This window comes from Tachyglossus aculeatus, chromosome 3 (genome assembly GCF_015852505.1).
Source record: "Tachyglossus aculeatus isolate mTacAcu1 chromosome 3, mTacAcu1.pri, whole genome shotgun sequence".
In the NCBI taxonomy this organism is placed as follows: Eukaryota; Metazoa; Chordata; class Mammalia; order Monotremata; family Tachyglossidae; genus Tachyglossus; species Tachyglossus aculeatus.
In genome coordinates this window covers 12,583,359-12,595,120 of record NC_052068.1, presented here as the reverse complement: position 1 = coordinate 12,595,120, position 11,762 = coordinate 12,583,359, and positions in this window count along the sequence as shown.

Genomic DNA, 11,762 nt, shown 5'->3' with positions numbered 1-11,762 from the left:
AGCAGAACCAGAAGTAGAATCCAGGTTCTCTGACTCTCAGACCTGTGCTCTTTCCACCAGGCTATGCTGCTTGATCATTTCAATCATTCCTTGCAATCCCAAATACCGTGATTTAAATTTTGTCTTGCAGGTCTGAGATCCAGAAGGACCAGGGCTCTAATCCAGGCTCTGCGAGTTGTCTTCTGTACGACCTCGGGCTAGACATTGAATTTCTCTGTGCCTCAGTTCCCTCATCTTTAAAATGCAGATTAAAATTTTGAGCTCCATGTATCGACCCCAGTGCTTAGAACAGGGCCTCCATTAAAGAAAAGATGAAGTGCCAGGTAAAAGGAGATTCAGGCAGGTAACCAAGTTTTGGTCTTCCAATTTCAAGTTGTGGATATTACAGACTCTTTGAAGCTACTTCCTTTTCTCATCACAGGTAACTGCACAACTTATAAGGATGCCAGGGACTAACCCATCATAAATGCTTAATTAGTGCATTACTTAATTATAAGAACTGCCTATTCAGGATTTGCTGTTAATCAGAATCATAGAAACCTGCTCAGAACAAGGACAGACTGTTGGCGGGATCAAGGTCATTGTAACAACAACAACAACAACAACAACAATAATAATAATGATATTATTATAGTAATGGTTAAGCAATTACTATTTGCCAGGCACAGTACTCAGCACTGGGGGTGATACAAGCAAATCAAGTTGAACGCAGTCCCTGTCCCATGTGGAGTTCAAAGTTTGGATCCCCATTTAACAGATGAAGTAACCAAGGCACAGAGAACTGAAACTATTTGCCCAAGGTCACAGAGCAGACAAGTGGAGAAGGCAGGATTAGAACCCATGACCTTCCTACTCCCAGGCCCGGTCTCTATCCAAATAGCCCAGATTCAGCAAAATAGTTCTCGGGCATACTACTGATAATAACTGTGGCATTTGTTAAATGCTGACTATTGGTCAAGGAACTCAACCAACTCACCCGTGCTGGGCAGCAGCAGCATGGGAGAGATGCGAGGGTGGCGACTCGAGTTTACCACATGGAAGGAGGCAACGGTGAATCACTCCCTTATTTTTCCCAAGAAAACTCTATGGAAACACTGCCAGGACAATTGCAGATGGAGGTGGGGCGTTCTGGAACAGATGTGTCCGTGGCGTCCTTATGGGTCGGAGGTGACTTGAGTGCCCAAGACAATACAACATAAAAGTTAATCAGGTCCCACATGGGGCTCACATAATAATAATAATAATAATAATAATAATAATAATAATAATAATAATAATAATAGCATTTATTAAGTGCTTACTATGTGCCAAGCACTGTTCTAAGTGCTGAGGAGGTTACAAGGTGATCAGGTTGTCCCATGAGGGGCTCAAAGTCTTAATCCCCATTTTACAGATGAGGGAACTAAAGCCCAGAGAAGTGAAGTGACTTGCCCAAAGTCACACCGCTGACAGTTGGTGGAGCTGGGATTAGAACCCACGATGCCTGACTCCAAAGCCTGGGCTCTTTCTACTGAGCCATGCTGCTTCTCTAAAGAACAGGTATCAAATCCCCATTTTGCAGGAGAGGAAACTGAGGCATGGAAAAATAAGTCACTAGCTTAAGTTCACACAGCAGATATGTGGTGGAGCTGGGATTAGTACCGAGGTCTGCCGACCACTGGCCTGTGATCTTTCCACTACACAAAACTGCTTCTCTTCTGTGAAATCAACAAGAGCAGAATTTTACCATTCCCGGGGATACTGACTCATTACTGGACGTGGATGAAATAGGAAGAAAGAAATGGCATCTCATGAGAAAAGCACACTCTATCCCATTTAGTAGCTACTCATTCCTATGTTTACTAAAATGGATTGTCCTAGAAAAATTCCATTAATATCATTTTCTTATTTTCAAGCAAAATGTTCATCAGGACACTTAAGCGACCTTTAAGCGACACTCTGCCGACCTTGTTCTTGACAAGATGATATATTCCTGACTAGGCAATATTCAGAAATCCTTCCTGGAAAGGTGTAAGAGAAAATCAGAGTGAAAGTTAAAATGCCCCAAATCCATGAAGCCCCCATGGAATAATATTCATGGTCACACAAATACCTGCAGTAGAACACAGAAAGAGTGCAGGCAATTCATTTAAAGCTGTGGCAAACATTCTTTGCTCATCCACTCTCATTCCTAGCCTCACCTCATTTGAGAAGACTGGAAATAAATTTAATCTCTTCCTCCCCAAATTCAAATTCTCAAGCTGCGTGAAGAACAATTAAAGAACAATTTGATTCATTCTTATTTGAAGGCTTTTCACTGCCTTTTAAGCAAGCTTTGGAAGGTTTAATTTTACCCTCATATTTTTTAGGGACAGGTCTATGTTAATCGCTTTGGCCTTTAAATTGCAAATTTCATAAATAAAAGTAGCGGAAACAAATGACAGGAGAAGAAAGTATTTTTTCTCATGAGTAATGCTAAGCTTAATAATAGTTGTGTTTCAAACTACAAATAATCAATCAATCAATCAATCAATCGTAATTATTGAGCGCTTACTTACTAAGTGCTTGGGAAGTACAAGTTGGCAACATGTAGAGACAGTCCCTACCCAACAGTAGGCTCACAGTCTAGAAGGGGGAGACAGAGAACAAACCAAACATATTAACAAAATAAAATAAATAGACTAGATATGTACAAGTAAAATAAATAAATAGAGTAATAAATATGTACAAACATATGTACATATATACAGGTGCTGTGGGGAAGGGAAGGAGGTACGATGAGGGGGGACGGAGAGGGGGATGAGGGGGAGAGGAAGGAGGGGGCTCAGTCTGGGAAGGCCTCCTGGAGGAGCTAATCCTGCTTGACAGATTTCTTTCTCAATATTAGAATTTCATCATCCAAAAAACAGTTTACATTCATTCAAATGAAAACTAGATCTTTCCATAGGTTTCTAAGCTACGTTTTAATGTCTGTCATTTTCATATGCTGAATGTCGATAGTATATATTAAAGTATTTTACAAAACATCAGTTAAAACACAATCCCCAATGAAATCCACTGCATTAAATGGATTTCTCTGCGGTCATAGACGTGTTGGAGGTCATTTTAAGCTAACAAATAAAAAGGAATATATCCTCACCTATGTTTCTTTTTCCACTCTTTGATTGCGTCAATTTAGAAATTCTCCATTTATAAGGGGGAATCAGACATTTGTTCCCATCTATTCCCAAGGATATTTAAAGGTTCAGCCGCGGGAATATTGGCACTCCTGTGACTAATGGTGTTGGGGCAAACTGACCTTTGAAGCAGAGATAATCTGAAGGGTGTGATGCAATTAATGCTGACGTCATTAAAGACATTTGGGACACCAGCTCAAAATACAAACTTTAGCCAGCGGTCCACAGGGACGATTAAACTTCAGCTGTATAAAGTGGCCAACATTCACCCAGAAAGGCTGATGCTACTCAGGGCGGCTCATTCTATTAAGCCTCGAACAAGGATCATGGAAGCCAAATGCAGCTTCCTTGCTCGCAAGGAGCTTACAGTCAAATGAGGGGAGATAGACAGCAACATACTTGCAAGTAATGGTTACAGTAGAAAGCACAAGGATCAAATGGAAGTGGAAACAAAATCGCAGGATAAACTATTAGAAGATAATAGAAAGTATATTCAATAATGGAGACACATAGATAATATAGATTATATATGCTGATATGTATATATATGCTTTTTATATTATTAAATATATCTGTGTGTGTGTGTACACTATATTTTAATAGTATATGGAGCCCCCTAAGGAAGAGGGGCCATTTCTAATTCCCACCTGGGCATTCTCTTCAGAACTTAGTAATAATACTAATAATGAAAATAATAGTTATAATAGTTATAATAATAATAATAATAGTAACAAAATTTGTTAAGATCTTACTATGTACCAAGCACTTTTCTAAGTGCTGGAGTAGGGATAAGGTGAATAGGTTGGACACAGTCCCTGTTCCATATAATAATATTGATAATAATAATAACAACAATAATGGCATTTATTAAGCACTCACTATGTGTAAAGCACTGTTCTAAGCACTGGGAAGGTTACAAGGTGATCAGGTTGTCCCATGGGGGGCTCACAGTCTTAATCCCCATTTTCCAGATGAGGTAACTGAGGCCCTGAGAAGTTAAGTGACTTGCCCAAAGTCACACAGCCAACAAGTGGCAGAGGCGGGATTTGAACCCATAACCTCTGACTCCAAAGCCCGGGCTCTTTCAATTGAGCCACGCTGCTTCCATACAGGTTTTACATTAGTTAATTACTTTGGACACAAACAGGAAGTGCTTAATAAATACTATTACTATGATTTTATATATATATATATAGATATAGATATAGACACATATGTAGTACCGTCTCTATATGTTGCCAACTTGTACTTCCTAAGCATTTAGTACAGTGCTCTGCACAGAATAAGGGCTCAATAAATAGGATTGAATGAATGAAATGAATGAATATGTACGTACACTAGGTGGATAACAATAGTAATAACAATGATGATGGTTTATGTTAAGTGCTTACTCTGTGCAAAGCACTGTTCTAAGTGCTGGGGTAGATACAAAACAACCAGGTTGTCTCCTGCAGAGCTCACAGTCTTAATCCCCATTTTCCAGATGACGTCACTGAGGCCCAGTGAAATTAAGTGACTTGCCCAAGGCCACACAGCAGACAAGTGGAGAGCCAGGATTAGAACCTATGACCTCTGACTCCCAAGCCCGTGCTCTTTCCACTGAGCCACGCTGCTTTACTGGGCATTTACTCTGCAGAGTACTGTACTAGCCCTTAGACTGAGTACGATACAGTTAGAAGACATGACCCCTGCCCTCCAGGAGCTTACGATGTAGAGGGGAAGACAGACACTGAAGTGTAGTATGGGAAAACGGACACAAATCATATACCTACACACAATCAGTGGCTTAAAGATGGGAAATGGGCCTTCCAACTCTTTTATACTCTCCCATGTGCCTCACATGGTGCTATGCACACAACTGGTGCTGTAGGTTTAGAGAAGCAGCGTGATTTAGTGGAAGGAGCCCAGGCTTGGGAGTCAGAGGATGTGGGTTCTAATCCTGCCTCTTCCACACATCTGCTGTGTGACCTTGGGCAAGTCACTTAACTTATCTGAGCCTCAGTTGCCTCATCTCTAAAATGGGGCTTAAAAGTGTGAGCCCCACATGGGACAACCTGATTACCCTTATCTACCCCAGTGCTAAGAACAGTGCTTGGCATATAGTCAGCATTTAACAAATACCATGATTATTATTATTATTATTATTGTAGAGCCAGGGCTTAGGAGCCAGGAGGACTTGGGTTCTAATCCCGACTCTGCCACTCCTCTGAGTGACCTCGGGCAAGTTACTTCTCTTCTCTGTGCCAAATTTACCTCACCTGTAAAATGGGGATTAAGACCCTGGGGAAGCAGTGTTGCTCAGTGGAAAGAGCACGGGCTTTGGAGTCAGAGGTCAGGGGTTGAAATCCCGGCTCTTCCAGTTGTCTGCTGTGTCACCTTGGGCAAGTCACTTAACTTCTCTGGACCACAGTGATGTCATCTGGAAAATGGGGATTAAGACCGTGAGCTCCACATGAAACCACCTGATTGCCTTGTATCTACCCCATCGCTTAGAACAGTGCTTGGCACAAAGTAAGCTCTTAACATAAACCATCATCATCATTATTATTATTGTTATCTACCTAGTTAACCCATTGTTATCTACCTACCTTCACAGCAAGTGCTCAATAAATATGATTGAATGAAAGAATCTCCTCCAAGAGGCCTTTCCCAACTAAGACCTTATTTCCTCTTCTCCCATTCCCTTCCACACCCCTGTACTTGGATTTGCAAACTTTACTCCACCTTCCCTCAGCCCCACAGCATTTATATACAGATCCGTAATTCATTTATCGATATTAATATCTGCCTCCCCATATAGACTGTAAACTCACTGTGGGAAGGGAACATGACTATCATCTCTGTAATGTTGTAATAATAATAATAATAATGGTATTATGTTAAATGCTCACTATATGTGCCAGGCACTGTACTAAGTGCTGATACAACTAAATTGGGCTGGACACAGTCCCTGTCCTATGTAGGGCTCACAGTCTCAATCCCTATTTTATAGATGAAGTAACCGATGCATAGAAAAGTGAAGTGACTTGGCAGACAAGTGGCAGAGCTGGTATTAGAACCCCTGACCTTCTGATTTCCAGACCAATGCTCTACTCACTACACCATACTGCTCTCACTATGCCATGCTCCTGTCATTCATTCACTCATTCAATCGTATATATTGAGTATATATTGAGTATATATATCGTATATATTGAGTGATAACTGTGATAACACTGTAGTAAGCACTTGGGAAGTACAAGTGGGCAACATATAGAGACGGTCCCTACCCAACAACGGGCTCACAATCTAGAAGGGGGAGACAGACAACAAAATGAAACATGTAGACAGGTGCTCAATAAATATTCATTCATTCAGTAGTATTTACTGAGTGCTTACTGTGTGCAGAGCACTGTATTAAGTGCTTGGGAAGTACAAGTCAGCAACATATAGAGATGGTCCCTACCCCACAATGGGCTCACAGTCTAGAAGGGGGAGACAGACAACAAAAAAAAAAACAAAACATGTGGACAGGGGTGAAGTTATCAGAATAAGTAGAAATAAAGCTAGATGCACATCATTAACAAAATAAATAGAATAGTAAAAATGTACAAGTAAAATAAATAGAATAATAAATCTGTACAAACATATATACAGGTGCTGAGGGGAGGGGAAGGAAGTAGGGCTGGGGGATGGGGAGGAGGAGAAGAAAAAGAGGGCTCAGTCTGGGAAGACCTCCTGGAGGAGGTGAGCTCTCAGTAGGGCTTTGAAGGGAGGAAGAGATCTGTTAGGCGGATGTGTGGAGGGAGGGTATTCCAGGCCAGGGGGAGGACGTGGGCTGGGGGTCGATGGTGGGACAGGCGAGAATGAGGCCCAGTGAGGAGGTTAGTGGTGGCAGAGGAGCGGAGGGTATGGGCTGGGCTGGAGAAGGAGAGAAGGGAGGTGAGGTAGGAGGGGGCAAGGGGATGGGGAGCCTTGAAGGTGAGAGTGAGGAGTTTTTGCTTGATGTGTAGGTTGACTGACAGCCACTGGAGATTTTTGAGGAGGTGAGTAACATGCCCAGAGCGTTTCTGCACAGACATAATCTAGGCAGCAGTGTGAAGTATAGATTGAAGTGGGGAGAGACAGGAGGTTGGGAGATCAGAGAGGAGGCTGATGCAGTAATCCAGTCGGGATAGGATGAGAGATTGAACCAGCAAGGTAGCCGTTTGGATGGAGAGGAAAGGGCGGATCTTGACAATGTTGTGGAGCTGAGATCGGCAGGTTTCGGTGATGGATTGGATGTGAGGGGTTAATGAGAGAGCAGAGTCGAGGATGACACCAAGGTTGTGGGCTTGTGAGACGGGAAGGATGGGGGTGCTGTCTACAGTGATGGGAAAGTCGGGGAGAGGGCAGGGTTTGGGAGGGAAGGTAAGGAGTTCAGTCTTGGACATACTGAGTTTAGATGGCGGGCAGACATCCAGATGGAGAGTTCCTGAAGGTAGGAGGAGACACGACCCTGAAGGAAGGGAGAGAGAGCAGGGGCAGAGATGTAGATTTGGGTGTCATCATCATAGAGATGATAGTTGAAGTTGCGGGAGCAAATTTGTTCACCAAGGGATAGAGTGTACATAGAGAACAGTATGGTATTTGTTAAATGCTTGCTATGTGCCAAACACTGTTCTAAGTGCTGGGGTAGATACAAGGTAATCAGGTTGTCCCACGTGGGGCTCACATATTTAATTGCAATTTTACAGATGAGGGAATTGAGGCATGGAGAATTAAAGTGACTTGCCCAAAGTCACACAGCTGATAAGTGGTGGAACAGGGATTAGATCCCACGACTTTTGACACCCAAGCCCAGGCTCTTTCCACTAAGCCACGCTGCTTCTCTCATCTCAGTGTGGATCATCTTGTGTTCCGTGAAATATGAGTTTTGCCTGAAACTTTTTCCACGGTCTTGGCATCGAAAGAGTAGATTGCCAATCTGGGCCTGCCAGTGGATAAGACTATTGAGGTTCTGGAATCCTTCCATATGGGAAAATAACTACCTCTGAAACTTCCTTAGAGCATCATTCTGATTCCCCTAGGATCTGCCTTGCTTCTCCCAAACTTGTCCTTCCCTAGGGGTCTGGGAGCTATACCTTGGCAGGTAACTGTGATGCTTCACTTCTCCGAGAGCTTCCTGTGAAATACCAGTTTCTTCACTAAAATTCATAATCCCCGTACATGGAAAAAGAGGAGAGTCAAGGCGTTAGTCACATTCTGTTCTCTAGAAAAGAACATTTTTCTTAAAATGTTTCTATATATGTGTTTGTGTGTGTGTATGTATGTGCATACATTTTTTTTCATTTAGAAGCTGCATTTAAAATTCCATGGAAATAAGGCAGTGCAAACAGAGGACCCAATAAACTCCCTTAGATCAATCAATCAATCAATCAATCATATTTATTGAGTGCTTACTGTGTGCAGAACACTGTACTAAGCGCTTGGAAAGTACAAGTTGGCAACATATAGAGACGGTCCCTACCCAACAGTGGGCTCGCAGTCTAGAAGGAGGAGACAGAGAACAAAACCAAACATATTAACAAAATTAAATAAATAGATATGTACAAGTAAAAGAAATAAATAAATAGAGTAATAAATATGTACAATCATATATACATATATACAGGTGCTGTGGGGAAGGGAAGGAGGCAAGACGAGGTGGATGGAGAGGGGGACGAGGGGGAGAGGAAGGAGGGGGCTCAGTCTGGGAAGGCCTCCTTAGATCTTCCTATCGGTAAGTGATAGTTAGAAAGGAGGGACTAATGAGGAAGTATGCCCTGGTGAAAAGAGTCTGAAGATCCAGCACTTAGAACGGTGCTTGGCACATAGTAAGCACTTAACAAATGCCAACATTATTATTATTTTATTATCCAGTTCTTGTGCTTATGCTGCCAACAGCCTGCTGGGTGACCCCGGGGCAGTTATATAAACTGCCTGGTGCTCAGTTTCCTCAACTGTGAAAGGAGACTGAGAAATCAGTTCTGCCTACCTCTTACATTGTGGACCTGTGTGAAGCAGGGACCATGTCTTATCTTTTTGTTTTACACCTAGCCTGGAGTTTAGCACGGTGCTTGACACATCGTAACCATTTTCAGCGTGGCTGTAGAGAAGCAGAGTGGCCTAGTGGATAGAGTAGGGTCCTGGGAGTCAGAAGGTCATGGGTTTTAATGCTGGCTCCATCACATGTCTGCTGTGTGACCTTGGGTAAGTCACTTTGATTCTCTAGGCCTCCGTTATCTCATTCGTAAAATGGGAATTAAGAATATGAGCCTTCTGTGGGACAGGGACTGTGTCCAACCGGACTACCTTGTATCCACCCCAGTGCTTAGCACATAGTAAGCGCATAATAAGTACCATAATTCGTTCTACACTGTAAGCCCACTGTGGGCAGGGATTGCCTGTATTCACTGTTGTACTGTATTTTCCAAGCACAAGTACAGAGCTCTGCACAGAGTAAGTGCTCAATAAATGTGATTGAATGAATGAATGAATACTATCAATAATAATGACGGCAAGCTAGTCAATTGTTTTTTTCCTCCCAACCCTGCTGTATTGTACTCTACCAAGTGGTTAGTATAGTGCCAACTTTCTCACTTTACCACAATCTCGTCTATCTCGATGCCGACCTTTTCGCCCATGTCCTGCCTCTGTCCCGGAATGCCCTTTCTGTTCAATCCGACTACTCTCCCCACCTTCAAAGCCTTAGGGAAGACACATGTCCTCCAAGAGGCCTTCCCTGACTAAGCCCTCATCTCCCTTTCTCCCACTCCCTTCTGTGTCACCCTTTATTGATCCACTGCCCCATTTATATCAATGTCTGCCTCCTCCTCTATACTATAAGTTCATTGTAGGCAGGGAATCTCTCTGCTATATTGTTGAACTGTACTCTCCAAAGTACTCTGTATAGTGTTCTGCAAACAGTAGGTGCTCAGTAAATATGATTGATTAATTGATTGATTGTTCTGCACATAATAAGTGCCCAAGCAGCCTGGCTTAATTCATTCAATTCAATCATATTTATTGAGCACTTACTGTGTACAGAGCACTGTACTAAGCACTTGGGAAGTATAAGTTGGCAACATATAGAGATGGTCCCTACCCAACAGGAGGCTCACAGTCTAGAAACGGGAGAGAGGGGCTTAATGGAAAGAGCATAAGCTTGGGAGTCAGAAGACGTGGTTTCTAATCCTGGCTCTGCCATTTGTCTGCTGTGTGACCTTTGGCAAGTCACTTAACTACTCTGTGCCTCAGTTACCTCGTCTGTAAAATGGGGATTAAAAGTGTGTGCCCCACGTGAGATAACCATATTACCCTGTATCTACCCCAGTGCTTAGAACAGTGCTTGATGCATAGTAAGCACTTAACAAATAGTTATTATTATTATTATTAAATACCATTGATGATGCCCCCTAGCCTCTTACTCCAAATATTCCGTTCTTATTTTTCCTATAATTCACTTGGGGCAGTGGTGATAATTTGTAAGTCACCTACCCATCTTAGAAACTCACATTTGAGAGGACCGCGAGGACTGAGGCAGTTCCTCCAAAGTCTCATTTATGCTGCTGCAATTTTATAATAGGAAAGGAAATTAAAACCTGAAGGAGATTTCACTACCCCTTCCTTCCAAAAAGAATTTCTAAATCCACTCATGACCAATGAATCTATCAGTCAGTCAATCAGTCCATCAGTAGTATTTATTTAACATTTATTGTGTGTAATAATAAAAATAATAATAATAATAGCATTTGTTAAGCACTTATTACGTGCCAAGCACTGTCCTTAGTGCTGGGGGAGATACAAGGCTATCAGGTTGTCCCAGGTGGGGCTCACAGTCTTAATCCCCATTTTATAGATGAGGTAACTGAGGCAGAGTGAAGTTAAGTAACTTGCCCAAAGTCACACAGCTGACAAGCCATGTCAACACCGCTGGGATTGGAAACCATGACCTCTGACTGCCAAGCCCATGATCTGTCCATTAAAACCTGATTCTCTCAGGGCTTTGAAGAAGGGGAGAGTGATGGTCTGTTGGGTATGAAGGAGGAGGGAGTATCAGGCCAAAGGTGGGGGGACATATGTGATCAATGTGAGGTAAAGATGATAGACAATGAGTGAAGGATTCTAGAGCTTTCTAGATGTGCCTTCCCTAAGGCTGTGAAGGTGGAAAGAGTAGTTGTCTGTCGGATTGAACAGAAAGGACATTCCGGAACAGAGGCAGGACATGAGTGAGAAGGTCGGCATCAAGATAGACGAGATTGTGGTAAAGTGAGAAAGTTGGCACTATACTAACCGCTTGGTAGAGTTCAATACAGCAGGGCTGGGAGGAAAAAAACGATTTAATAGCTTTCTGTCATTATTACTGATAGTATTCAGTCATTCATTTAATCATATTTATTGAGTGCCTACTCTGTGCAGAGCTCTGTACTGGCGCTTGGAAAATACAGTACAGCAAGGAAGACAGGCAATCCCTGCCCACAGTGGGCTTATTACTTACTCTTGGGTGAGGGGTGAGAGATGGGTGTGATGGAAGTCAGCGAGATCAGGAAGGAGACTAATAAAACCCTTCACTAATGTGGGAAGAATCAGCAGGACTTGACAAATTCC